This window comes from Bombina bombina, chromosome 5 (genome assembly GCF_027579735.1).
Source record: "Bombina bombina isolate aBomBom1 chromosome 5, aBomBom1.pri, whole genome shotgun sequence".
NCBI classification, from domain to species: Eukaryota; Metazoa; Chordata; class Amphibia; order Anura; family Bombinatoridae; genus Bombina; species Bombina bombina.
Genome location: NC_069503.1, coordinates 1109672594 through 1109699639, shown reverse-complemented (window position 1 = coordinate 1109699639; position 27046 = coordinate 1109672594). Strand labels below are relative to the sequence as shown.

Genomic DNA, 27046 nt, shown 5'->3' with positions numbered 1-27046 from the left:
GGTTTCTTATGTTGCCTACAAATGGATTCAGCACATAGTTAAAGGGATACTGAACCCAAATTTTTTCTTTCATGATTAGGATAGAGCATGCAATTTTAAGCAAATTTCTAATTTACTTCTGTTATCAATTTTTCTTTGTTCTCTTGGTATCTTTATTTGAAGAAGGCATCTAAGCTAAGGAGAAAGCAAATTTGTGGTTCAGAACCATGGACAGCATTTGTTTATTGGTGCTGTCCAATCAGCAAGGACAACCCAGGTTGTTCACCAAAAATGGGCCGGCATCTAAACTTAAATTCTTGCTTTTCAAATAAACATACCAAGAGAATGAAGAAAATTTGATAATAGGGAGTACATTAGAAAGTTGCTTAAAATTGCATGCTCTATCTGAATCACAAAAGAAAAAATTTGGGTACAGTGTCCCTTTAAAGTCTGCTCTGGAACATAAGGAACTACTGGGACCTAGTGGTACACATTGTGTGAGCCAATGACAAGAGGCATGTGTTTAACACTAATCGCCAGATAACTGCCAGTACAGCATTAGTGGTGTTTAATTATACAAAATGCTTCTGTAATGACTGTTAGACATGACATCCAGACACAAATTGTTTTAGCCTCTATTTTATCATTGATACACTGTTGGCTTGTTAAACAAGCTGTACTGATTTGCATATGAAGTTGTCAGAACGCGTAAGAGTGCAATTTCCCATTTAAAGGGACATAAATACAGAATTTGAATTAATTCTGTATTAAATTCTATTCAGTTAAAATATAATCTGCTATAGATATGTGCATGCACCTTATTAGCATACCTAGATTTAGTCTTCATTAACGAATATCAAGAGAACAAACCTATTTGATAATAAAAGTTATTCAAAATTGAACTTTCACAATTTAGATAGGGCATGCAATTTTAACCAATTTTACTTTTATCAAATTTGCTTTGTTCTCCTGGTATTCTTTGTTGAAAGCTAAACCTATGTAGCCTCATGCTAATTTCTAAGACCTTGGTGGCTACCTTTGTGCATTTTGACAGTATTTTACAGCTAGATAGTGCTAGTTCATGCTTGCCATGTATGGTATGGAGATATATATATATATAAAATGTGTGTGTGATTTGCTAAAATGCAAATCTGTCAAAAGAAGTATATTAATATAACCATGTTGATTATGCAAATCTAGAGAATGGGTAATAAAGGGAATATCTATCTTGTTAGACAATAAAAGTACACTGTCCCTTTTTTACTTTTCTAGTGTATTTACAACCTATCAAGAATATAATGGGCAAATAACTACGTCAAAATCTTGTGCATAGTCCAAGTTTCAGTACTTGAAAAACGCCTCATTTTATTAGAAATGCATTGTTGTGCTTTCAAAATAAATGTGTATCCCTTATGATATAAGGCTCTTCCTCAACATGTCGGAAACGGACATTTTTTTTTTTATGGTGAAAGTGTGTGTAAATTCTTTGCCGTCACGCACTTTACATCAGTCTTCTCTAGACAGAGTTCTATTTGCTGGCAGGTTCCTATGTTTTATCAATTATATATTTACTTTTTATATATTCTAAAAGGAAGTATTGTTTAAGAATGTCAGCATTTTATCTGCCATGCACCAGTGTGCAAATTCCTCTCATACTATGCTGCATACCAAGTGCGTGAATACATTTCTGTGATTTTGAATGTTAATCAACAGATACTGAATCTCCCTGAGTCACACAATCCGAGCAAGAAACCTGGATCAACATGCTGCCTGAGAAAAGAGGAGGAGGAAGAAAGCTTATTTGTGTAGGGCTTACTCTAAGAGTATTAGTCGTGCATTTGTTTGTGACATTCGCTGCTCAGCAGTGTCTATCATGTGGTTTGGGAATGCAGCTGTGACTGGTTTCAAGCGGCATTAGATACTGCGATAGAAATACACTACTGCATGCTCTAGCTATTAGCAAAGTGCTGAGCTCTCTGAAGACCCACTTGCTTGTTTCAAGGTAAGCCTAGGAATATAGGAAACATTCTATGTGTCACTAGCTAGTGATGTCATATGTAACACTCATTCCTGAAACATTTTGTATACAATGACTTTTGATCATTCTTATGCTTTTTTTTTTTTTTTTTTTTAAATGGGTGACAGAGATTTGTTTAGTTATTTAATAACTAGTCTAATTTTATGAAAATCCTAATTTTAGTTATATTTGTTTTAATTTATTGAGTTTGCATGTTTGCAAGACATGTTCACTACTTTCACACTGTAGAAGTGGTTAAATGCTGCCGCCATAAATATCTAAAAATAGATCAAGTGGTTATAGTGTTTTGTTTTTATTTATTTTTTTACCTCCTCCTAAAAGGTTACTGGGCCATCTAGTGCGATAGACAAATTATTTAATCCTAGTGTGATGATGTAACGTTAGTCGCAGCAATCTGTACATATATATCTCTCCTACGGCCCACACAGAGGTGCAAAAATATATATAATTCTGTAGTTGGCAGGTACATTTTAGTATCCAAAGGGATGGATTCACTTTATATTTTATTCAATTTCCAATAATTTTTCAGGTGCTTGTCTAAATTCTGTATGTTCATGACTGACTCACTGAAACATTAGGCATTATTTTCCATATTATGCCTAAGAATGAAGGTAAAGGGCACTTGCCTACCGTACTATACATCAGAGTATGTGTAAGCTTGCCAAAGGGTAACATGGTATGTGTGTGTTAGTATATGTATGTGTTTTGTTATTTTAATTTCTCTCTATATAAAGGTTCCATATGTAGTTATTTGGCATGATGGTAATGTGTTTTTTTGTTTTTTTTATCTGTTAATTATTGTAATAAGCGTGACGTGCAACTGTGTGCCAGGGATAAGATGGCAGAAGTGTTTACATTTTCCTTGGCTACATGCATATATCAGTAACTGTGATTTCTATATTTAGAAGGGTTTAGTATTCTGGCTAAATCTGGACAGGAGTAAGTGCTGTGGGTGTAAGCTTATCTTGCTTTTGTTGTTAGTTTACTTTTTAGTAAGTGTAATTCTTGCGCCCGCTGCCTGATTTTGTCCTTGTTTCTGCCCATATTAAAATACAACAGGTTGACTAAATGCATTCAATATATGTGTATGTAAAGAGAGAGCACTTCTCCTGTATTCATCATTCATAGTCTGTTTTTATGTATCTGTTTTTACAGTGAATCAGTGTCACCAGTTTTGAAATTTTGATATTCTTAAATGGAAAGAGTCCACAGCTGCATTCGTTACTTTTGGTATATAAGAACCTGGCCACCAGGAGGAGGCAGACACCCCAGCCAAAGGTTTAAATAGGTGCCGAGTGTTCATGTTATCATTTGTTTAACTTTGCTCTGCTGCCTGCTTTCTTCTTTTAAGTCCATGGCGAGTTGATGCTACTATCGGTCACACTTGAAGGGCCGTGTTCCTGTTCCACAGGGAAGATTCCAGTAAGGTCGTTTCATTTTCTTTCTCCGTGAATGTACTGTACTAATGTTTTCCTGAGAGGCTACCACTTAACATAAGGGTCTCAGTGAGTCTCCTTTAGTATCTTGGAATCAAGGGTTTATATCTCCTGAGGGGGGTTATTGAACAGGTTTTTTTTTAATCATGTTTGTTATGTGATTCAATCTGCTTATGTGTAGTGTTAAATAGGCTCATGGCTTGGAATATAAAGGCCTTTGGAAGTGACGTGACCTTATGGTTGGGCGCATTTTTGGACTATATGGTGTGTGATTACGTTCCGCCCTGCATTTCTGACCGTGTGGCGATGGAGAAATTCTAGTTCGCAGGGGTCTGGTTCATAGGAGGTGGTGAGTGCCCCAGCCATTGTGGGTGTCGTTTTTGTTTTGTCTTAAAATAGTCCTTAAAATAGTCCATATTGCCATTTTCTCTATCCAGTTATGGAGGATTCTGATGCTGAGACTGTTCTAATTTCAGATTCTTCGTCCGGGGGAAGAAGCCGGATTGGCCTCGTTGACACATGTCAATTAGTTTTGTTCAATGTGCCGTATTAGAGCGCCTGGTTCCTCTGGCTCGGAGAATCAAGGGTCAGCTGAGCCATCTGCCTCTGGGGGTCCTGTCCTCCAAGAGGAGAGTTCCCTAACGCTCCATACTTCTACAAACCCAAATTATGATTATTCCTCCACGCAGGGCGGCTTGTTCCTGCCCCCCAGAGGTTGCAGCACGTTTCTCACTTCCACATATTCTTGGTGATTACTCGTCTGCAGAGTCCAGACGTTTATGTGTGATTGTGCTCTATTGTCCCAGGTCTACCACCTTGGCGAGGGCCTGTACAGTTCCCTGCGGGTGTAACTGTCAGAGTGTTGTGCCTTTCGTTAGAGTGGCGCACCTTTGCATCTTACTCAGACATGTTTTTCAGTTATTAAATGATCCTATCCTTCTCGGATACGGGAATTTTCAGTCTGCTTCGAATGGTGCACCTCATTAGACATGTGGGGATGATGTAATCTCCTGACTGTTCTTTTTTTTGAGATCCTTCCCAGTTTTTTGGAAGATTAGGGCTCTGTTTGGCTGGTGCTGCGGTAGGCCTGTTTTCTTATTGGACGTTAACCTACAGGTTGCCTTATATTGTCTTTTTATCCGATTAGGATGTCTTTTTTTTTTTTTTTTTTTTTTTTTTTTTAATTTGTTTATTTCCTTCGGGAATCTTAAACTGGGATCGATACTTCTTCTGCGGAAGTGTTTTTGGGACATGTTAGTCCTATGTTTGTTTTCACTTCTTAACCTCTGACGGAGGATTTATGCAGCTTGCCGGTTAGGACCCGGGTGCAGGCAGGTCCTGTTAGGTTTGGTTCTGATTAGCTGGTCCGGTCGAGGTGCCGAGTGTTCATGTTATCATTTTTGTTTTACATTCAACTAAGCATCCTAGACCTGTGGGTCTAAAGGCAGGAAGGATTGTCTGTCCTTATAGCCTTTAATTTGGATGACTGAGTCAGTGGAGTTTCCGCTGCGTCATTCTCTCTTGTGTCTGGTAGAGTTCCTACACCACGTGGGGGAGAGTTGGAGGGCTTAGCTTTGTGCCTTCTTACCATTGAGTGAGCGGTTTGGCCTTTTTCCTTTTGAGGCTCGGGGATTGTCCTTTGGACTTGGTCCTCAGCAGCTAGTAGTTTGAAGCGTAGTTCGGCTGCCTTGCAGTAGTTGGGTTGCAGAATGTAACCAGCTGCAGCTATTGCACATCGACTGTGTACTGTCTAGCTGTTTTTCTAAGACTCTTTTTTTTTTTTTTTTTTTTTTTTTTGTTGTTGCTTTGTGGTCTCCATGTTAGGTCTCCTTTTAGGGGCCTGGGAGGTGTTTGTTCCCTGTTAGGGACACTGGGCATGGTCTCCTTGCGTTTGCTTGGGGTTCCTCCTGGAACTGGGGTTGGTTTGCACCCCTTTCTCCCAGTGATCATCCGCTTATACGGAGGTGATGTAGAGACCAGCCTTTGCTCGAGTGGCTTTGACCTTATTGTCCTGAGGCTGTTGGAGAGTCTAGAAGCTCTAGCGTCGTCGTACGACTTGTCGCCTGGACTCCTTTGGAGAGTGGGACTTAGGCAAGGAGTGGTCTCTTCCTTAGGTCGGGACTTGTGTGTTTTTCTCGTTATCCGGATTGATCTGGATTTTGCATTATCCCCTGTGGTCTGGGTTGTTATTCAGATGGGGTGTTAAGTTTTCGGGTATTGTTTGTCTAAACAATTGGGGAGTCAGACCTGTTCTCCCTGGGGCTTCCGGTTGCTGAGTTTCATTCAGCATTTTCCCTTGTGGATCCCGTTGTGGGTTGTTTCCAGACCTATAGGCTTCAAGGTTGGTTCGGGGTTCCCCAGGTCCTGGAAACTTGTGCTATGTCATTTTACTCAAATTAATTACTTGACCTGGTCTGATTGGCCAGGTTTTCTAAGTGTCATTGCTCGTTGGGCTTGTTTTGCACCTTAGGTGGTTTCCCTTGGTCAGCTTGCTGTAGTATCCATTGAATGCACTGCTCTGCAGGTGAATGGACTTGCAGTGTCACTGCTGCTACTATTGCACATTGGTTGTGCGTTAGCAGGCTAGTTTTTAGGGGAATAACTTTCTCAGGGCTTCTGAGTTGAGGATTAATCTCTCCTTTTTAACCTGTGGCTTTGTGACTGGAAGGTGCTGGCTTTTAGCCCTTTTCCCTTCTTGGGTGAGAGCTTAGTCTCCTCCTTTTTATGGAGATGTAGTCCCTTAAGGCTTCTCCTGGATCAGGAGATGGGACCTTTTGAGTGTCCCTAGCTGAGAGGGATATTCTCTCCGGGTTGTTACGTTCCATTTGGAGACTTTCTGGCTCTGTGTCGAGACTAAGTTGGACCTTTTTGCTAGATCCTTTGGGTCTACGGTCCTGTTGTCTGTTCTAAGGAGTTGAGTTGCACCTGTGCTCTGTTGGATTGGCTGTGGCCATTCTTCTGCTTCGTGTTTTTTTTTTTTTTTTTTTTTTTTTTTCTGTTCCCCTGTTTCAGACCTGCCATTGCTGGGCCTGGCTGGGAGTGGGTTCTGAGAGATGTTGTCATCTCCAGGATCTAGGTGGGCATAGCAGCTAGCTAGCTCCCTAAGCTTACATGCAGAGGGTCTAGGATTTCTCCACCTCGGGTTCTGGGTGTCACTTCTCTTGGGGGACCATGGAGGTTATGAATCCCCCTTTTTTAGAAGACCTGTGGATAGGTCTAGCGGCTTGGATTGCCTAGTTTGTGCCCTCTGTCTGGTAGTTGTCTTTTGCAATCTGTTCTTTTGCTGACCTCTTTTGCCCTCAGCAAGTATTCTGTCATCCTGATGATGGTGGCATGTTCTTGACTCATGTGTTTTTTTTTTTGTTTTTTTTTTGTCTGGGTCTTTTACACTTTTTTTTTTTTTTGTAGCGGAATACTTCAGTGTTCCAAGTTCGGACTATGTGAGGACTCAGTCTTCTGTTTTTTGCTGCTTTTGATCGACGTTTGAGAGAGAGTTTTATCTGTTCCTATGCCCGGTTCTATACCTCTGGTTTCTCCAGGCGTAGTCTCCCCTTGTCTGTTGGGACCCATTTGGGCCCTTGTGAGCTGGGCTTTCCTTTATGGATTTGTGACCTTTCAGTGGTTTTCTTTAGGTTCTCCTGATCCTATCCCTTTGGGAGTTTTGGCTGGTGTTCCCTTCTTTAGTGAGTGGTGAGGGACCGACTGTTGGGCGATGGTGTCTCCTCGAGGCCTGTTGGCTTAGTTGAGTCAGACTTTGTGGTCTCTAGCTAGGCTCTGGACTACCTGCGGGTCAGTGTCCTTGGGGCTTTTCCTTTTTAAAGTTTTTTTTTTCTCGGCTTCGGACGAAGCTGTGTTTTTTGTGGGCCTCCTAATGTACCCTCCCATCTTGGCATTCATTCTCCTCTCTAGCTTTGGTATTTTCCCAAAAGTAATGAATGCAACTGGACTCTTTCCATTTAAGAAGAAAAACATAAATTATGCTTACCTGATAATTTTCTTTTCTTCTGATGGAAAGGTCCACAGCTCCCCACCCATAATTTATGTGTGGTGTCTATTTTATTCTTCAGGCACCTTTCACCCTATTTCTACTACTGCTGTTTGTTCCTCGGCAGAATGACTATGGGATGAGGGGAGTGGGAGGAGTATTTAAGCCTTTGGCTGGGTTGTCTTTGCTTCCTCCTGGTGGCCAGGTTCTTATTTCCCAAAAGTAATGAATGCAGCTGTGGACTCTTTCCATCAGAAGAAAAGCAAATTATCAGGTAAGCATAATTTGTTTTTAAAAACATTTTGACACTGAAACTTTCACATTGTCATATACATCTGTACAAAGGATATTTAATAGTTTTTTTGCTTCCAGAATGTTTTATAGGTTTATCATAAGTGCACTCCCCGTCTCAACCATTTCAAATTGTGTATGTTTTAACCCCTTGATAACCAGAGAGAACTGAAGAGCCTGGTACACCGTAATGCAGCCATCTCTGGTTATAAATAAGATTTCAGTGTAAAAGTAAAAAGCTTTTACAGCATTTTCTTTTGAAACAAATCCCTTTTTTTTTTTAACTATATTGAACTCCTAATGGGTATAATATATAGTAATGCTCTTATGCCATTCACTATGAGGACAAAGCATACATGTGTATGCTATATTTACAGAAGGATATGGTTTAAAAAAAGACATACTCTAAGAAAGTATAGTATAATGTCCCTTTAACTAACAAGTGTGTGTCCATCCGCACGTGTATCTTCTCTGCTGTGCCATGTTTGCTTTTTGTGATGTAAGGGTTCACTGCAGGTTGAGATACTTTTGTAGCATTTTAACCTTAGATTTAGACTGAGGCTCTTAGTGTTTGCAGGGCTAGTTCTGCCTGTCAGATTTCAAAGGCATCTGTTTGCAGAATGTCTTTTACTTTGGTTACATTATGGGTCGTGTCCTGTTGCTCTGTGTGATGCGTTTAACTTATTTACAGGACGTTGGCAAAAAATGCACTAGCGTATGTAGTGTAAAAATTATATATAGAAAGTGAATCTGCTTTTTAAAGGGACATTAAAGATAAAATTACGCTTAATTTGACTAAATGTCGCATGACATTTTAAACCATTACCCAGTTTACTTCTATTATCAATTTTGCTTAGTTCTTTTTGAATCCTTTCAGTAATCCTAGGTGAACTCAGGAATGTGCACAAATGTGTTCAGCCATATGGCAGCAGTGTTTGTAGCATTGTTTTTTTTGCAGTGTTCTACGGTGTTGCAAATACTGTTGCCATAGACTGCTAAGAACCTGTGCACTCTCATATCAGCCTACTTAGGTTTATGCAAAAAAAAACCTTTTATTTCTGTTCTTTTGGCAGACTTGCATTTTAGCTAACCAGTGCTGACTCCTAGGTAACTTCACGTGCGTGAGCTCAATGTCATCTATGACTTACATGAACTAATGACCTCCTAGTGGTGAAAAAGTGTCAATGCATTCAGATTAGAGGCGGCCTTCAAGGTCTAGGAAATTAGCATATGAGCCTACCTAGTTTTAGCTTTCAACTAATACCAAGCAAGCAAAGCAAAATCAGTGATAAAAGTAAATAGGAAAGTTGTTTAACCCCTTAATGACCACAGCACTTTTCCATTTTCTAACCGTTTGGGACCAAGGCTATTTTTACATTTCTGCAGTGTTTGTGTTTAGCTGTAATTTTACTCTTACTCATTTACTGTACCCACACATATTATATACCGTTTTTCTCGTCATTAAATGGACTTTCTAAAGATACCATTATTTTCATCATATCTTATAATTTACTATAAAAAAATGATAAAATATGAGGAAAAAATGGCAAAAAACACACTTTTTTCTAACTTTGACCCCCAAAATCTGTTACACATCTGCAACCACCAAAAAACACTCATGCTAAATAGTTTCCAAATTTTGTCCTGAGTTTAGAAATACCCAATGTTTACATGTTCTTTGCTTTTTTTTGTGCAAGTTATAGGGCAATAAATACAAGAAGCACTTTGCTATTTCCAAACCACTTTTTTTCAAACTTAGCGCTAGTTACATTGGAACACTGATATCTTCCAGGAATCCCTGAATATCCCTTGACATGTATATATTTTTTTTTAGAAGACATCCCAAAGTATTGATCTAGGCCCATTTTGGTATATTTCATGCCACCATTTCACCGCCAAATGCGATCAAATAAAAAAAAATTGTTCACTTTTTCACACATTTTGTTACAAACTTTAGGTTTCTCACTGAATTTATTTACATACAGCTCGTGCAATTATGGCACAAATGGTTGTAAATGCTTCTCTGGAATCCCCTTTTTTCATAAATAGCAGACATATATGGATTTGGTGTTGCTTTTTGGTAATTAGAAGGCCGCTAAATGCCACTGCGCACCACACGTGTATTATGCCCAGCAATGAAGAGGTTAATTAGGGAGCTTGTAAGGTTAATTTTAGCTTTATTGTAGTGTAGTAGACAACCCTAAGTATTGATCTAGGCCCATTTTGGTATATTTCATGCCACCATTTCAACGCCAAATGCGATTAAATAAAAAAAAAAGTAAAATTTTTCACGATTTTAGGTTTCTCACTGAAATCATTTACAAACAGCTTGTGCAATTATGGCACAAATGGTTGTAAATGCTTCTCTGGGATCCCCTTTGTTGAGAAATAGCAGACATACATGGCTTTGGCGTTGCTTTTTGGTAATTAGAAGGCCGCTAAATGCCGCTGCGCATCACACGTGTATTATGGCTAGCAGTGAAGGGGTTAATTAGGTAGCATGTAGGGAGCTTGCAGGGTTAATTTTAGCTTTAGTGTAGAGATCAGCCTCCCACCTGACACATTACACCCCCTGATCCCTCCCAAACAGCTTTCTTCCCTCCCCCACCCCACAATTGTCCCCGCCATGTTAAGTACTGGCAGAAAGTCTGCCAGTACTAAAAAAAAAAGCTATCCTTGATAAAAAATAAATAAAAAAAAAGGCATATTTACATATGCTGCTCTGGAGGATCCCCCCTTAGCCCCCAACCTCCCTGATACCCCCCAAACAGCTCTTTACCCATCCCCCTCTAACTTATTAGTAGCCATCTTTGGTACTGGCAGCTGTCTGCCAGTACCCAGTTTATAGTAAAACATGTTTTTATTATTTTTTTAAATAATTTTCTGTAGTGTAGCTTGCCCCCCCCCAAAAGACCAACCCACCACCCCTCCCAGATCTCTTAGATCGACATATATTTAAATATATTTGGCAATCACTGCCACTTTTCTCCCATCATTTTTCTGTAGTGTAGCGCTTCCTACCCCCGCGCGCACCCGGCGTTCCCGCCCACGATCCTGCCCCCCTCCACATCATACGGCCCATCGATGGCCGCCCACCCGCCTCCCAGACTGGCTCCCACCCACCAACGAAACCGGCCATCGATGTCCGGTACAGAGAGGGCCACAGAGTGGCTCTCTCTGCATCGGATGGCCAAGGGGGGTTATTGCAGGATGCCTCGATGTTGAGGCATCACTGCAATAACCGGAAAGCAGCTGGAAGCGAGCAGGATCGCTTCCAGCTGCTTTCCAGACCAAGGACGTACGCCACACGTCCTCTGTCATTAACTGTATTTTTTTTTGAGGACGTGTGGCGTACGTCCTTGGTCGTTAAGGGGTTAAAATTGCATGCCCTTTCTGAATCGGGAAGTTTTTGGACTTAACTGTCCCTTTAACACACTTTCATGACAAAATACCTGGGTAGGCAGGCATGTCTTGAGCACAATATGGCTGCTCCTCCTAGTCCCGCCCACAAAACACAATTTGGCTCTGACTCCATGTTACATGCAATACTCTATTCTCGCTCATCCTATTTTTTTTTTAATGCAGGATATTCAAGCAGAACATTTCTAAGCAGGTTGTAGAATGCGTTAATGGTTAATTAAATTTCATTGGTGCAGTGGCAGTTGGTAATGAGCACTATAATTACTCAGCACGTCTAAACCAGCGTATCCGCCATAATTTTTTGGTGGTTCTAGTTTAATGACTTGGCTTGAACTGTAGAGAAGTCTTTTTTTTTTTTTTTTTTTTTTTCTTCATCCGATATAGCGGATCATGTCCGCTGCACATCGATAAATGCCAACCGCTCTATGCATTTATCACTAAATCTGCAAAGACCCAATATAGATAAGTTCAATTTTAGACCTGTACCCATCAATGTAATTAAGACGCACCTTAATAATCGAAAAATGGAAAAAACAGTCTGGACCTGACCAAATCCCAGCAATGCTAGTGAAGCTCAATGCGTGGGTAATTGCTAAACCTGTCACAACCCTAATTAACGAATCCTTGGTGTCTGGATACATACCCAAACTTTGGAAGACTGCAAGAGTAGTGCTTATCCATAAAAGTGGTTATAACTTTGGTTTCTAACTATTGCCCAATATCATTGCTCCCAGTATTGTCAAAAATCTTAGAAAAATGTGTCCATACGCAACTGTATTACCAACAATCTAACTATCTGACCCCTGATCAATCAGGTTTTCGCCCGAATCACTCCACTACAACTGCTCTCCTAAAAGTTTGCAGCGACAAACTGGCATGGAACAAGGAGATCTAACTGGAGCAATTTTCCGTGATTTTGCAAAGGCCTTTGACACAGACCACAACATACTACTGCTCAAACTAAAAAACTCTGGTATTGGTTATCGTCCACTAACCTGGTTTCGATCATATGTATCTGATCGATCACAATATGTCTCCATTTCTGACAGCAACTCCCTCCCAGTCACGTGTTCCCCAAGGTTTTATTCTCTGCCCCCTACTATTCATATTATTTATAAATGATCTGCAAATCCTCAACTTTACACAGACAACACAATAATCTATTCAAGCAAATCCGATCTGCCGCAGCTTGAGGCAGTGCTCCAAGACCAGTTCAGAGGTGGAAAAGTGGATCTCAAAAAACTCTCTTCCTAAACACTGACAAAACTGTCACAATGATCTTTGGAACAGGACCTAAATTACACAAACGACAAAATTCCCATCTACGCATCAAAATAAAATTTAAATTGCACACTGATCGCAGTCCATTTTCAAATACTTGGGTATGTTGTTAGACCCCAATCTATCTTTTGGCCTCCACATAGAAAAACTTGCATCTAAACTCTATCCAAAACTAGGTGCCCTGTACAGCAAATGCTGATGCCAGTCATTGATTATGGGGATGTAGTATATGCACCTGCACTGCAAACTCACCTTAATAAACTTCATACATTGTATAACTCGTTCTGTCGCTTTGTGCTACAATGTAACTACAGGACCCACCATTGTGACATGCTAAAAGAACTAAACTGGCTGTTGCTGGAATCCAGACGCACCCTTCATCTTTCCTGCCTTGTGTTTAAGAGCCTTTCTGGGAAGCTCCCACCCTACCTGAGCAGAATGCTCTCCCCTGCTATTTCCACCTCCTATAACCTCCGATCCAATAACAGCACATTATTTAGCTTGCCTCAATACAAAAATAAAGAAGCTCGATCCTCCTTTTCCTACAGAGCACCAGAATTATGGAACAACCTTCCCCAAGCCTAAAATCCTTTAAGAGATCCCTCTCTATCTCAAAACAGAATGCACCTTTCATGGTTGATTATATATCTCCTACCTGTTCTATGCTAAATTTTGCATATATTATGTGTTAATATTGTTTTTGTATTTTATTGTACCCTATTGTATCAATGCAATGTTTTGTGGACCCAGGACATACTTGAAAACGAGAGAAATCTCAATGTATCCTTCCTGGTAAAATATTTTATAAATAAATTGGCATACCAAATGTGTTTATCTAGTTTCCAGTAGTGTATTGCAGCTCTGTAGCTGACTTTAATTATGTGTTTAACCCCTTTCTACAGTTATATGTGAGCAATAGTACAATATGTTTTGGCACATTTTATTTTTGTGCTTTTTGGTGTCCCTTTTTAATATTTGAGTGTGTGTGTATATATATATATATATATATATATATATATATATAGTTCATTTATCATATTGTGTGCAGATAATGTTCCCAGCAGAGAACCTGTCCACCTGGTTTAAAAATACACACACATTTTAAAGTTCCCTGAGTGGTCTCCTATGCCTCTAAGCATTACAAATATGGCTCATGTGTTTCATGTGTTGCTGTCAGGGATGATCATGATTAAAAAAAAAAGTGTTTTCATGCAGTCTCTGAGGTGTTTAAAATAGAGCTCTGTGTGTAATGTGTAGCTACTGGTGTAAAGTCACTGCTACTGAAAGTGTACTGGCAGTCAGAGGGTAAAATCATTGGTTTGTGTTACTTGCAGCCAAGATAATGAAATCACTGCTCAATTGTAAAAAAAAATATTTTTTTTAATGTATTTCCTGTTTCAAAAACAAAACCGTTTTAACTTAACCCCTTCAACAATTGTGGCCGGCCTATGCCTGCCACTTATCTGTCATCTCAGACCCAAGTACAGATTGGTTCTTCCAAATAAGGAAAGTGGTTGGTCAAGTTTGACCCTTGAAAAACAATTGAAGCAAATATGTGAATCTGTTCTAATGATAATCGGTTAAAGACTGCACACAAATGCTGTAATCATGTTGTTTACTGTCCATTTGTTATGACCAAATTAGAAATGTTTTACGCAAGACCTAAAGAGGTTTGCTGTAAAATAAGACTGTATATTGGTATTTAAGATCCGTTTTGGAAGTTTAAAGGGATGTGAATGTGTGCATTTCATTTTTAAATAGAAAATATTTTGCAATATACTTCCATTGGCAAAAAAAATGCTTCTAGTCAGTGAAATGTATTAGTTTTTCCGTGGCATAAGCACATATGCTGTGAGGGCCTTTACACCAGTATTTAAGTTATGAGTTACCAGTGGTGCGTATTGTCTGAAGATTTGTCATACAAGCTACTGCTGACTGAGGTGTGGCGTTTTGAATACTGGAGTACTGGCCTTTGCAGCATATGTGAATATGCAGCTGAAAAAACGTAATAACTTTTACGAGAAGCATTTTTGCTAATAGAAGTATAATTATTATATTCAAAATTCATGTATATCTACCTTTTCTATCCTATTCCTACATATGTTGTTTTTTTGTAGGTATGGCAGTAGTTGTGTGTTTAATAAAGGATATGACTGTATTCCCTACCATCTGTCTGACCAGCTTGATATCGGGTCATAGTGCTATAAATAGTCCGTGTCCGGGATTTTCCTTTCCCTAATGACATAACCTTGGTGCGTATCCGCCTATTGTTCTAAAATGGACATTTTTATTCCGTCATTAACTTTGTCATTTGAGTGCCACGTGCTGGATACAGCGTTGGAGCTGCTCGAGGCCTTCATGTGATCAATACATGGATATATTTAGCAGTGACCGTAGAAACCCTTGTTTACTTAAAAGAAAAAGGTGACTGGCATTATCATTTAGTGTTACTGAATTCTCTCTAGGGAGGTGCGCAAACTACACTCTTAAAGGATCTGAATGGCACATTAAAGGCAGTTTTTTTTATTTATTTTTTATATAAAAAAAACAAAAAAAACCTAGTACCGGTATAAATAGTCATTTAAGCCCTGCTTTGCAAAATGTGCATAAATACATAATAAAAAAGTACATTATTTTCTATGTGAAGAACATAAAAATTTAAAATATGGATTTTTAACATCGTGTTTTGCGATTTTTTTTTTTTAGATTTTAACAAGGTTGGTGGCACACATGAAAATGTAATGTTAAGGCATATTTTTGAAATACAGCTATTTTTAAAATTAAACATACAGTAAAATATTCTAAATCCATAGAATTTTTAATATTTTCTTTAATTCAATAACGCACCTTACGTTTACTAAGTTCATGTGCGGCAACCTGACTGCGTTAAAATCTAAATCGCGGCATCTGATGCTCAAAACGCAAACGTATGTATGTATTCTGAATAAGTGTGACCAACTCTATAAAAGCTGAAGTTTTAGCAGTTTGCTGGTGTGGAGCATTCAGGTGTGTGTTAACACAATGCCAAGGAGGAGATACATTAGATATAAATTGTTGCTGTCCATCAATCTGGAAACTGTTATAAGGCCATTTCTAAACAATTTAAATTCCATCATTCTACAGTAAGAGATTATTTACAAGTGGAAAACATTCAAGACAGTTGCCAATCTTCCCCGGATTGGACGTCACAGCAAATTCACCCCAAGGTCAGACAATGCAAAGCTCAGAAATTGTAAAAAACCCCCCCCCCAAAAGTTACAAATCAGAATCTACAGGCCTCCGTTAGCATGTTAAAGTTCATGACAGTACAATTTAACTGAACAAGAATAGTTTGTATGGAATGATTGCCAGGAGAAAGCCTTTTCTCTCTAAAAAGAACATTACAACAGTGCTTAGGTGGTTTGCAAAGTTGCATCTGAACAATTTCCTCTTGGACAGACGAGACCAGAGGAGATGTTTAGCGAAAACCAAACTCAGCCTATCTGCACAAACACCTCATACCAACTGTCAAGCATCGGTGGTGGAGGGGTGATGATTTAGCCTTGTTTTGCTGCCACAGGACCTGGGCACCTTGCAGTTATTGTCTCGACCATGAATTAACTCCTCTATATAACAAAGTATTCTAGAGTCAAATGTGAGGCCATCTGTCTGATAGCTAAAGCTTGGCCAAAATTGGGTCATGCAACAGGACAATGATCCCAAGCACCCCTGCTAATCTACAACAGAATGGCTGAAAAATAAAATCAAGGTTTTCTTCTTAATGGGGAAGAGTCTACAGCCGCATTCATTACTTATGGGAAATAAGAACCTGGCCACCTGGAGGAGGCAAAGACCCATCAGCCAAAAGGCTTAAATACTACTTCCACTTCCCCTATCCCCCAGTCATTCTTTGCCTTTCATCCCAGGAGGTTGGCAGAGAAGTGTCAGACAGAAGTTTGTTTTATTTTATTTTTTTCCCATTTGTTCTACTTTTATTTAATTTTAATATGTCTCTTATGGAGGGTGCTACCCTTCGATATGGGACTGGAGTTTTATGTAGTCCTGTTAGCCTCTCGTGGAGGACCTGGGCAAAAGTTAGTCCGGAGATGCAGTGGGAGCTTCCCCTGTGACACCATCCCGACTCATAACGGCTCCTTTCAGCACTTGGCGTTGTCTAACTTTGCTACCTGCTGTCTTCTCTTGAGTCCATGGCGGAGGCGCTGCCACTATTCATCACACTTGAAGGGCCATGTTCCTGTTCCATGGCATAGGTTCCGGTAAGATTGTTTCATTTTATTATGACAGTATAGTATGGGCCTCGCTGAGGCACCTTCAGTACAGATCTTGGAATCAAGGGATATTTCCTCCTCAGAGTGGTTTGGTGAACGGGGAAGGGGTCTCTTATGTTGGGATTCAACGTGCATTGGGTATGTGTGTACGGGCTCTGAGGCTGATAAAAGTAGTGTTACTCTATGCAGTGCATAGTGGCTTTTTTCTGGGCTTGTGAATGCAGGCCTAGGATTAAAAACCTTTTGGGTTATGGGTATATGCCTGTTTGTGTAGTCTTGCATATCCTTCTTTGTGGGCCTAGTTTTGGTGGCACGCTTTTTGGATTTCGTGTGGCATCTGCTGACCGTGCGTGTTTACGCTTGGGCGGGGTTCTTCTCCTTCCGCATTCCTGACTGAGTGGGGATGGAGGAAAAGAGTTTGCTCTGCTAAGGTCTGGTCATAGGAGGTGGTGAGTGCCCCAGCCATTGTGTGTCAGGTGCTAGTGGTTTATTTTTTGTGTTCCAATATTGGCATTTATATTAGTCCTAGCCATGGAGGATTCTTATCAGATCAGTCGTCCTTAGACGAGGACTGTCGTTTGGCCCCGTTGTCGCAAGTCTACCACTCTTGTCTCTTGTGCCTGCATAGTTTGCCGGTTGACCTTGGATCTCCTGAGCCATCGGCCTCCAGGGGCTCTTTTATTCAGGAGGAGCCTTCCCAATTGTACACTCCTTTTTGCTTTTGCAGGTGACCCTGACTTTGTCTCCTCTGCAGGGTGGTTTGTTTCCCCCGGAGATGGCGGGACATTTTCGTTTTAATATTTTATTGGTGCTGCAAGATCCCGAGGTTTCCTTGCAGTTATGTGCCTGCCTATCCCGGGTGTTCAGACCGTGAACGGCACTATAATATTCCCCCCGGGGTGATTGTTCCCTCCATGTTGTGTGTTTCGTTATAGGATTGTGCGGCTGTGTGTCCTACTATGTGTGTTTGATTTGTTGGGGGATCCTCTCCTTTTTAGTCTGGGGACTTCTCAATTCTTGCACGGTTCTTCGGAATAGATGATGGAGTTAATTTTATTTCCGGTCTGTCTATTATGAGCTTTCTCAGCCTCTCTTTCTGAGGGTTCCGGTCTCTGTTTATCAGGTCCTGCGGAGACATAGTTCCTTTTGGGTGGATGCCTTCGGGTGCCCTTGTTTGTTTTATCTGAGTCCGATTTTATTTACTTTATATTTCTTTTTTATGACATGATGAGGCCACGGATAATCTTAATTACTAATGGGCTATTCACCTCTTGGTCAGCAGGAGGCGACAAAGAGCAGCATTAAATAGCTCCTCCCTTCCCTCCCACTCCAGTCATTCTCTTTGCCTATGTTTGTGATAGAAAGTGGTATAGTGAGGTGTTAAACTCTTGATTGAATAATATATCCCTGCGTTCTGGTTGTGTTTTTTTTTTTTCTCCGTGTCTGGTTGTTTTGGTTGCTAACATTTATGGGGGATCCTTAGGGATTTCTCGGTTGTCGAGAGGATTGGTCTCGGATGAGTTTCGGTTGCTCTGCGGCCTGTAGGGGTGTTGTGTTGGTCTATACCGTCTAGGTTGCGAAGGAGCGTGATGTTTTGTATTCATTCAGGTGGCGGCTGTGCTTTTTCTCTGACACCTCTTAGCATGATCATCTTTTTCTTGATATTCTCTGGCTGCAGAAGTTTTTCCTAGCTTGTGAGACATCCTCAGTCTTTTGTGGCCTGGCGGTGGGTCTTGATTGCGGTAAGGGATTTTCCCTTTGCGATCCTGATCAATGGTTGTCGCTCGTCGTCCACGCTGTGTAGCGGTTTATGCGTCCGCTGGTCCTTTAGGATTCTTTGTTTTCTCTATGGTGGTTTTTCTTTTTTTTTTTTTTTCTGCTGCAGTCTTTCACTGTCCTGACATTTTGTCCAGGTGAGCCTAGCGAGCGGATCTTGGTTGTCTTCTTGAATACCTGAGTTGGTCTTTCTGTCCTTTTTAGTCGGGTCCCCTTGTTTTCAGGGGCTATGACTGGGTTGTTGACCCTGAGAGTGTGGTCTTCAAGGTTTATCTCGGTTGCATCTACTTGTAACTGTTCAGGTCCTTTGGACTGTCAGTGACTTTGCGTCCCCGGGTTCGTTTTTTTTTTTTTCTTTCAATAATGTTGAATGACGAAACAGGATTTTGTTTCCTGGGAATATGTTTTTCGGTAGGCGCCTTCCTCCTCTTACAATCCCATCTTTGCATTCTGTGTCCTTTTTGGCTTTGATGTAAATTTTCCCTTAAGTAATGAATGCGGCTGTGGACTCATTCCCATTAGGAAGAAAAACATAAATTATGCTTACCTGATAATTCTTTTCTGCCGTGGGAGAGTCCACAGCCCCCCGCCCGTTTTGGAGGCGTTGTTTCATCTTCTGTCACCTTTTCACCTTGATGCTGCTTCCACTGTTCCTTGGCTGAATGACTGGGGGATAGGGGAAGTGGGAGGAGTATTTAAGCCTTTGGCTTGTGGGTCTTTGCCGCCTCCTGTTGGCCAGGTTCTTATTTCCCATAAGTAATGAATGCGGCGGTGGACACACTCTCCCACAGAAGAAAAGAAAATTATCAGGTAAGCATCATTTGTTATTGCTATGGCCCAGTCAAAGACCAGACCTCAACCTGATTTAAAATGCTGTGGTGGGACCTTAAGAGAGCTGTACATAAACAAATCCCTGCAAACCTCAATGAACTGAAGCAACATTGTAAAGAGTAGGCCAAAATTCCTCCACAATGTTATGAGACTGAGTCATACAGAAAGCTATTACTTCAAGTTATTGCTGCTAGAGTTGGTCCTACAAGCTATTGAATCATAAGACATAAGGTATACGTAGCTTAACTTAATATAAACTACTTCTGAAATCCAAACTTTCCTTAATATGAGGAGTCCTCTTTCCTTACTTTTGGGAAATACTAAACCTGGCTACCAGGAGGAGGCAAAGACACCCCATTCAAAGGCTTAAATACTCCCCCTACTTCCCTCATATCCCAGTCATTCTTTGCCTTTCGTCACTGGAGGTTGGCAGAGAAGTGTCAGAAGATTCGGAGTAGTTCCTTATGAAGGGTATCTACCCTTCAAAATGGGACTGGAGTTTTAAGTAGTCTGTCAGCCTCTCAGTGAGAGCATTGACTAACTTTAGAGTCTGGAGATGCAGGGAGTCGTCCTGCAAACCCATTCAGACTCTTAACAGCTCCTAAGCAATCAGTGTTGACGAGTTTCACTGCCTGCTTCCATCACTTAAGTCTGTCAGGAGTGATGCTGCAAGACTGTCAAACTTGAGAGGCTGTGTTTCTGTTCCATGGCATAGATTCCGGTAAGATTGTTTCATTTTTTTTTTATACACACAATGCAAGAAGACAGGGTTACAGTGTGGCTCCTTTGATCTGTTTGGAATCAAGGGTTAATATCTCTGGGGGGGATTATTGAACAGGGTGGGATTAATCACTTAATTTTATGCTGCGGCGTATAAGATGTGGCTCAGGCAGATGTTGTAACGTACAGGTTTCACTTTCGTTTTTGGAAGCTGTGCAGCCTGCTCAGTTATGTTCCACATGCCTTGATAAAGTAATCGTGTCAAAGAAAGTTAATATAGATATGATCAAACTAGGAACTTTCCCTAAGCCTAAAGTTACATCTTAGCAAATCCTAAACCACTTCCCTCAAAGTGGGTACAGAAAAAAGGAAATTACAATGTATACAAAGGATGGCGCTAGTAGCTTGGTGTAACAGACACACTAATTCAGGACTTATAGTCAAAACATTTTACTCTATAATAAAGGAAGAAGTGGCATACAACATGCATTTGGAATTTATTGAAAACAAAATGTTTAGTGGTAATAATATTCAATATTCATAAAAAGGGACGTCTCCCTTACATATAAAAAAAATCTTGCAATATAAACTTGCAAATATAAGGTAAAAAAGCAATGAATATGTTATACCACCTTAAAGAAGCCGAAAAAATAAAAATACAAAATTATATAAAAATGTATAATATATACTGATGTTGAGTCCCAAAGAGTCCTCGTAATGTTAGACATCCTTGGACGTTATATCCCAAAAGTGAGAGTTCTAGAATAACTCCTATATTTGTCTCCAAATAGGTAAACAAAATTATTTTACAGCGTTATATGGTGTTGCCACTATGTAGCAAATCTCATCAGAACATACAATGTATCATATAAACTTGCCAACAGTTCATCATATAGATAAAGTACCTCCTTATAGATTCATGCAATATAGTATACCATATGAAAAGGACTGCTCTGCAGATTGATCATCAGAGCATCACGCTATAGTGAATATTGGCAGAATGTCTCCTGATTATGTGAAGCTTTTAGATACCTCTTCATAAATGTTTAAAAGACTTCTGTTTAAAAGTTCGTGCTGCACATACCTTGCTCGAAGCTTCTCTGCAGAGTTAAATTCTGAACTGGATGTGGAACAAACACTTGCCTCCTGGAGATAATGGAGTAATTTCACTCACCCCTCTTCCACCAGTGTAATGGCTTCTGTGTCAGGTTCCGGACGGTAATGGAGCCAGCCGATTCAATCAGAAGATTATGAAAAAAGGACCCGCTTTTAGTGTAATGAACGTGCGGTATACTAGGTACCTAGTGATGTAAGAAGTTAAAATATTGCAGGATAACAGCTTAACTTCAACGTGCTTCACCCAGGGTATTGGGCTTTCTCAAGATTATCTTGCAATATTTCTACTTGCATCACTAGGTACCTAGTATCCCAACGTGTGTATTACGCTAAGAGCGGGTCCTTTTTTCATAATCGTCTGATTGAATCTGATGCTAAGCGCACTACTATCCTGCTTGAGGATAGTTTTCTTTTTAAAGAGCCCATGGATAAGAAAATTGAAACTCTCTTAAAGATGTTTCAACATACGGGATATTTGTTTTAACCGGCAGCGACTGTTGCTGCAGTTGCTGGAGTGGCTACCTATCTGAGTTGATCGAGGTGGAGGGTCCCCTCAACGTGATCCAGGAAAGAATTAAGGTCTTAAGGGTGACTAATTCTTTTATTTGTGATGCTAATATGCAAATTTTTCACCTGAATGCCAAAGCTTCAGGTTTTTCGGTTCAAGACCATAGGGCGCACTGGCTGAAGTCCTGGTCTGCGGACATGACTTTGAAGTCAAGACTCGGGACAAGGTCCTAATTTTCATTTCGTTCAGATAAATCCCAACGTCGGCAGCCCTCCGCAAAGCCCGGGCATTCCAAGGGGACTTGGAAGCCGGCTCAGTCCTGGAATAAATCCAAGCAGAACAAGAAGCCAGCCGAGACAGTCGGCATGAAGGGGCGGTCCCTGATCTGGATTGCGTAGGGGGCAGACTGTCACGCTTAGTTTGGGGACGTACAAGACCCGTGGGTCCTGGAGGTCATTGCTCAGGGATACAGGATAGGTTTCAAGTCTCATCTACCCAGGGGAAGATTCCTCCTTTCAAACCTGTCTTCAGGGCCAGAAAAGAGAGAAGCATTTCTGGGGTGCATGAGGGATCTCTCCTCCCTGGTAGTCATTGTCCCGGTAACTTTTGCAGAAAGTTGTCTGGGATACTATTCAAACCTTTTTGTGGTCCCAAATGAGGGAACTTTCTGCCCGATTCTGGACCTAAAGTGCTTAAACAAGTTGCGATCTGTCCCCTCATTCAAGATGGAGACAATGAGGTCCATCTTTCCCTTAGTTCAGGAAGGACAGTTCATGTCCACGATAGATCTGAAGGATGCTTATCTTTACGCTCCAATACACAAGGAACACTTCAAGTTCCTAAGATTTGGTTCCTGGACCAACACTTCCAGTTCTGTTTGGTCTAGCTACTGCTCCAAGAGTTTCTTTACAAAGGTTTTAGGGGTCTGCTTGCATTGGCCAGAACCAGAGGTATAGCAGTAGTGCCATTCTTGGATATTCTGGTTCAAGCACCATCTTGTTTAGCAGAGGACCATTTAAAAGCCCTTTATATCTCTTTTTCGATCTCATGGGTGGAAGATAAACTTAGAAAAGAGTTTTTATTCCCAGTACCAGCGTGGAATTCCTGGGTACTATAATAGACTCCGTATCCATGAGGATATTTCTTACAGACCAGAGACGTTACAAGCTAACTTCCGCTTGTCTTAAGGCCCTCTGTGGCTTGGTGTATGGAGGTGATTGGTCTCATGGTGTCCAGCATGGACATCATTCCTTTTGCCAGACTCCATCTCAGACCTCTTCAGCTGTGCATGCTGAGACAATGGAACGGCAATCATTTTGGATCTGTCTCAACAGATTTCTCTGGACAACCGGTCGAGAGAATTGCTCTCCTGGTGGCCCTATCCAGATCACCTGTCCCAAGGTACATCCTCCTTGAGACCATCCTGGGAGATTGTGACTACAGACGCAAGTCTATCAGGATGGGGAGCTGTTTGGGGTGCCAGGAAGGCACAGGGCCTGTGGACTCGAGAGGAATCTCTCCTCCCGATTAACATTCTGGAACTTTGAGCAATCTTCAATGCTCTGAAGGCTTGGCCTCTTCTGGGTTCGCCTCGGTTGATCAGATTCCAATCAGACAACATAACCTCGGTGGCTTACATCAACCATCAGGGGGGAACAAGAAGCTCCCTAGCAATGATGGAAGTATCTCAGATTCTGGAGTGGGCGGAGGCCCACAACTGCTCGCTGTCAGCGATCCACATTCTGGTTTTGGACAATTGGGAAGCAGATTTCCTTAGCAGACATTTCTTTCATCTGAGTGAATGGTCTCTCCATCCCGAGGTGTCTACGGAGATTTGCAAGAGATAGGACTCCGGAGATAGATCTCATGGCGTCCTGGCTCAATTCCAAGCTGCCCAGATATGGGTTGCGGTCCATGGATCCTCAGGCAGAGCTATTGGTTGCGGTCCAGGGATCTTCATGCGGAGCTAACAAATGCATTAGCACTGCCTTGGAGGTTCAATCTAATTTACATTTTTCCGCCGTTGCCATTTGCCACTCCCTCATGTAGTGGCCCGAATCAAGCAGGAGCAGGCATCCGAGTTACTGATTGCTCCATCGTGGCCGCGAAGGATGTGGTTCGCGGATCTGGTGGGGATGTCCTCATCTCCTCCGTGGAAGTTACCTTGTCGCAGGGATCTGCTGGAACAGGGTCCTTTTGTTCATCAAAATCTAGATTCTCTGAGGCTGACTGCGTGGAGATTGGCGCTTAGTCGCAGCCAAAAGAGGTTTTTCTAAGAGGGTTATTGACACTCTCATTCAGGCTTGTAAGCCTTTTACTCAGCATCTATAATAAGGTGTGGAGAGCTTATTCTGGTGTGAAGAGCATGGTTTCACCTGGCATAAGGTTAAGGCTTCCAGGATTCTTTCTTTCTTTCTTTCTTTCTTTCCTTCTTTCCTTCCTTCCTTCCTTCCTTCCTTCCTTCCTTCCAGGAGGGTCTGAAGAAGTGCCTTTCTGCCAGTTCCCTGAGTAGCCAGATTTTGTCCCTTTCGGTTTTGCTGCACAAGAGGCTTGCGGAGCTCCCTGACGTGCAATCCTTCATTAAGAGACTGATCAGGATCAGACCTGTGTTTAGTTCCAACGCTCCACTTGGACTTTATGAAATGGCTGCCTTGCAATGTTGAGTCTCCTTTTCTGGTGTTCCACACTGATAAGGCAGTTTTACATACCCATTTGGGTTTTCTTCCTAAGGTGGTGTCTGATTGTAACATCAGTCAGGAGATTGTGGTTCCTTCCTTTATGTCCTAAGCCTCCTTCTTTGAATGAACGTTTACTTCATAATCTGGATGTGTTTCGAGCTTTGAAGTTTTATCTTCAAACTACTAAGGATTTTGGACAAACTTCTTCCTTGTTTATCTACTCTGGGAAGCGTAAGGGTCTGAAGGCTTCTTCGACTTCCTTAACTTTTTGGTTGAAGAGTGTTATACGCTTAGTTTACGAGTCATCGGGACTTAGACCTCCTCAGAGGATTACGGCTCATTCCACTAGAGCGGTCGCTTTCTCTTGGGCTTTTAAGAATGAGGCCTCTATGGAGCAGATTTGTAAGGTGGCTACCTCGTCCTCCTTACATACCTTTTCAAAGTTCTACAAATTTGATGTTTTTGCGTCGGTGGAAGCTTGTTTTGGGACAGAGGTTTTGCAGGCTGTGGTGCCCTCAGATTAGGGTCTGCCTTTCTTTTTTTCCCCTCCCTTTATCATTCAGTGTCCTCTAGAGCTTGGGTATAGTTTTCCCAACAGTAAGGAATGATGCTGTGGACTTGATGCCTTTTAAGAAGGAAAACATAAATTCTGCTTACCTGATATTTTAATTTCCTTCTGTATGAGGAGAGTCCACGGCTCCCGCCCGTATACTCCGATGGACGGACCAAATTTTTTTTTCTCTCTTCCGCCACCGTTTATACCCTGATCCCTTGGCAGAATGACTGGGATTTGAGGCAAGTAAATGTATTTACGCCTTTGGCTGGGGTGTCTTTGCCTCCTCCTGGTGTGCAGGTTCAGTATTTCCCAACAGTAAGGAATGAAGCCGTGAACTTCATACAGGAATATTAAAAAAAAAAAAAAGATAAAAAAAAAAATACTTTGATTGTGCTATGTATAGAAAAGGATTAGAAATTATATAAAACTACCTTTTTAGCTTACATGTATAAGCTGTAATATGAAATGCAAATATTGCCTAAATGACATAAGATATTGTTGTGTATATACTTTGTTCCATCCCCACTCCAAACTGTCGTATTTTAAAAAAAATCCAAACCTTTTCTGGTCCAAAGCAGTTTGGATAAAGGGTTTTCCATCTTTGTGTGTGTGTGTCTATATCGGTTATCTAAAAACAAAATTGCGTTCCCTTGGTGTATCTGAAGCTCTCAACTCATATTTTTTAAGCATTTTACATCTGCAGCTCTCACTGAAACACTTTGGCTACTGAAAACTAATTACAGGATGTTTTTGTTTTTACAAACTCCACCCACTATTTGCTTTGTTAGGATGAGTCAATGTGGGCTTTAGTCAACAGATAAGGCTAGCCACTGTCATAAAGATGGTATAAAATAGTTTAGGAGTTTTATCTGATAAAGATCCTTTGGAGTCATATGTAGCAGGGTTAGCCTAGATCATTTAGCTAAATGACAAGATAAATAAGGAAATCCTTTTAAAATATTTCCAAAGTTGTTTCATTAAACATAAATAATAATTTGCCAGCTGTATGCAGATTAGGTTCACAATACACTTATTTACCTGACAGAAAAGTAATGTTTCTAAACTAGAAGTAAATGGATGTTAAATTTCATTGAAAACATTTGTTTAATTTGTATTTGCTGCAAACTCAGAACTTATATCCTGTGCAAATCACTAGCCCAGAGAGCTTTTTTACTTTCTATGTTGGGTCACTTGAAACATTTAAAGTGATACGGCATATCTGTAAAAAGCTGACAAGAAAATATCTGAACATCTCTGTAAAAAAAAGTAGCCACAGCCCATTGTAAAGGGAATTTAAGCAGCCAATCAGGAGGCATACCCCAGGACTTGCAAGGGAGTGGACATCTTACATGTGTGTAGGCAGGGTAATGCTATTTCCCTCCTCAGTTTAAGGAAGTTTACTATGGAATCTTGGAGATTCAGTGAAATACCATGAGAATGATGATGCTGACTGTTTATTGTAGGCTGACAGACTTCTGTACTGCAGCTAGATTAAAGGGACAGTCTACTCTAGAATTGTTATGGTTTAAAAAGATAGATAATCCCTTTTTATTACCCATTCCCCAGTTTTGCATAACAATTATATTAATACACATATTGCCTCTGTGATTACCTTGTATATAAGCCTCTGCAGACTACCCCCTTTATCTCAGTGCTTTTGACAGCCATGCAGTTTAGCCAATCAGTGCAGACTCTTAACACTGTGCTCACTCCTGTGGAGTTATTTATCTATATGAAACACATAAACTAGCACTGTCTAACTATGAAAAACTTTCAAAATGCTTTGTGCTAAGAGGCGGTTCTAGAAATCCGTTTGAGTCTACATAGGTTTAGCTTTTCAAAAATACCACCAAGGGAACAAAGCAAATTTGATGATAAAATTAAATTGCAAAGTTGTTTACAATTGCATTCCCTATCTGAATCATGAAAGTTTTTTTTTTTAATTTTTGACTAGACTGTCCCTTTAACAATTTGCTGAATGACCCTACTGAGCGTGTGTGAGCTGGTTATATAACTGACCAAATCTACTGGACTGTGGGCTGTTACATACAAATTGGCTTTTGTTTTGCAATAACCTAAAAATAGTGTATAAACTTTAACAATGTTTATTAGATCAAGTCAAAAGCCATCAGCATGCCAAGTTTCATGAAAATACATTCAGTC

General features: G+C 40.7%; 1 protein-coding gene across 3 annotated transcripts in view; it reads left to right on the top strand.

Annotated features, from left to right (window-relative positions):
* PTP4A3 (protein tyrosine phosphatase 4A3) overlaps positions 1–27046 on the top strand; it is a 232061-nt gene that overhangs the window by 86364 nt on the left and 118651 nt on the right. Inside the window, exon 1 of one of the 3 annotated variants that reach the window (XM_053715400.1) lies at positions 1810–1981. The exons of the other annotated variants lie outside the window; for them this stretch is intronic. The gene's annotated coding sequence lies outside the window, so the exon portion shown is untranslated. Of the gene's footprint in view, positions 1–1809; positions 1982–27046 lie in introns of those variants that run through there. 3 annotated transcript variants of the gene reach the window in all.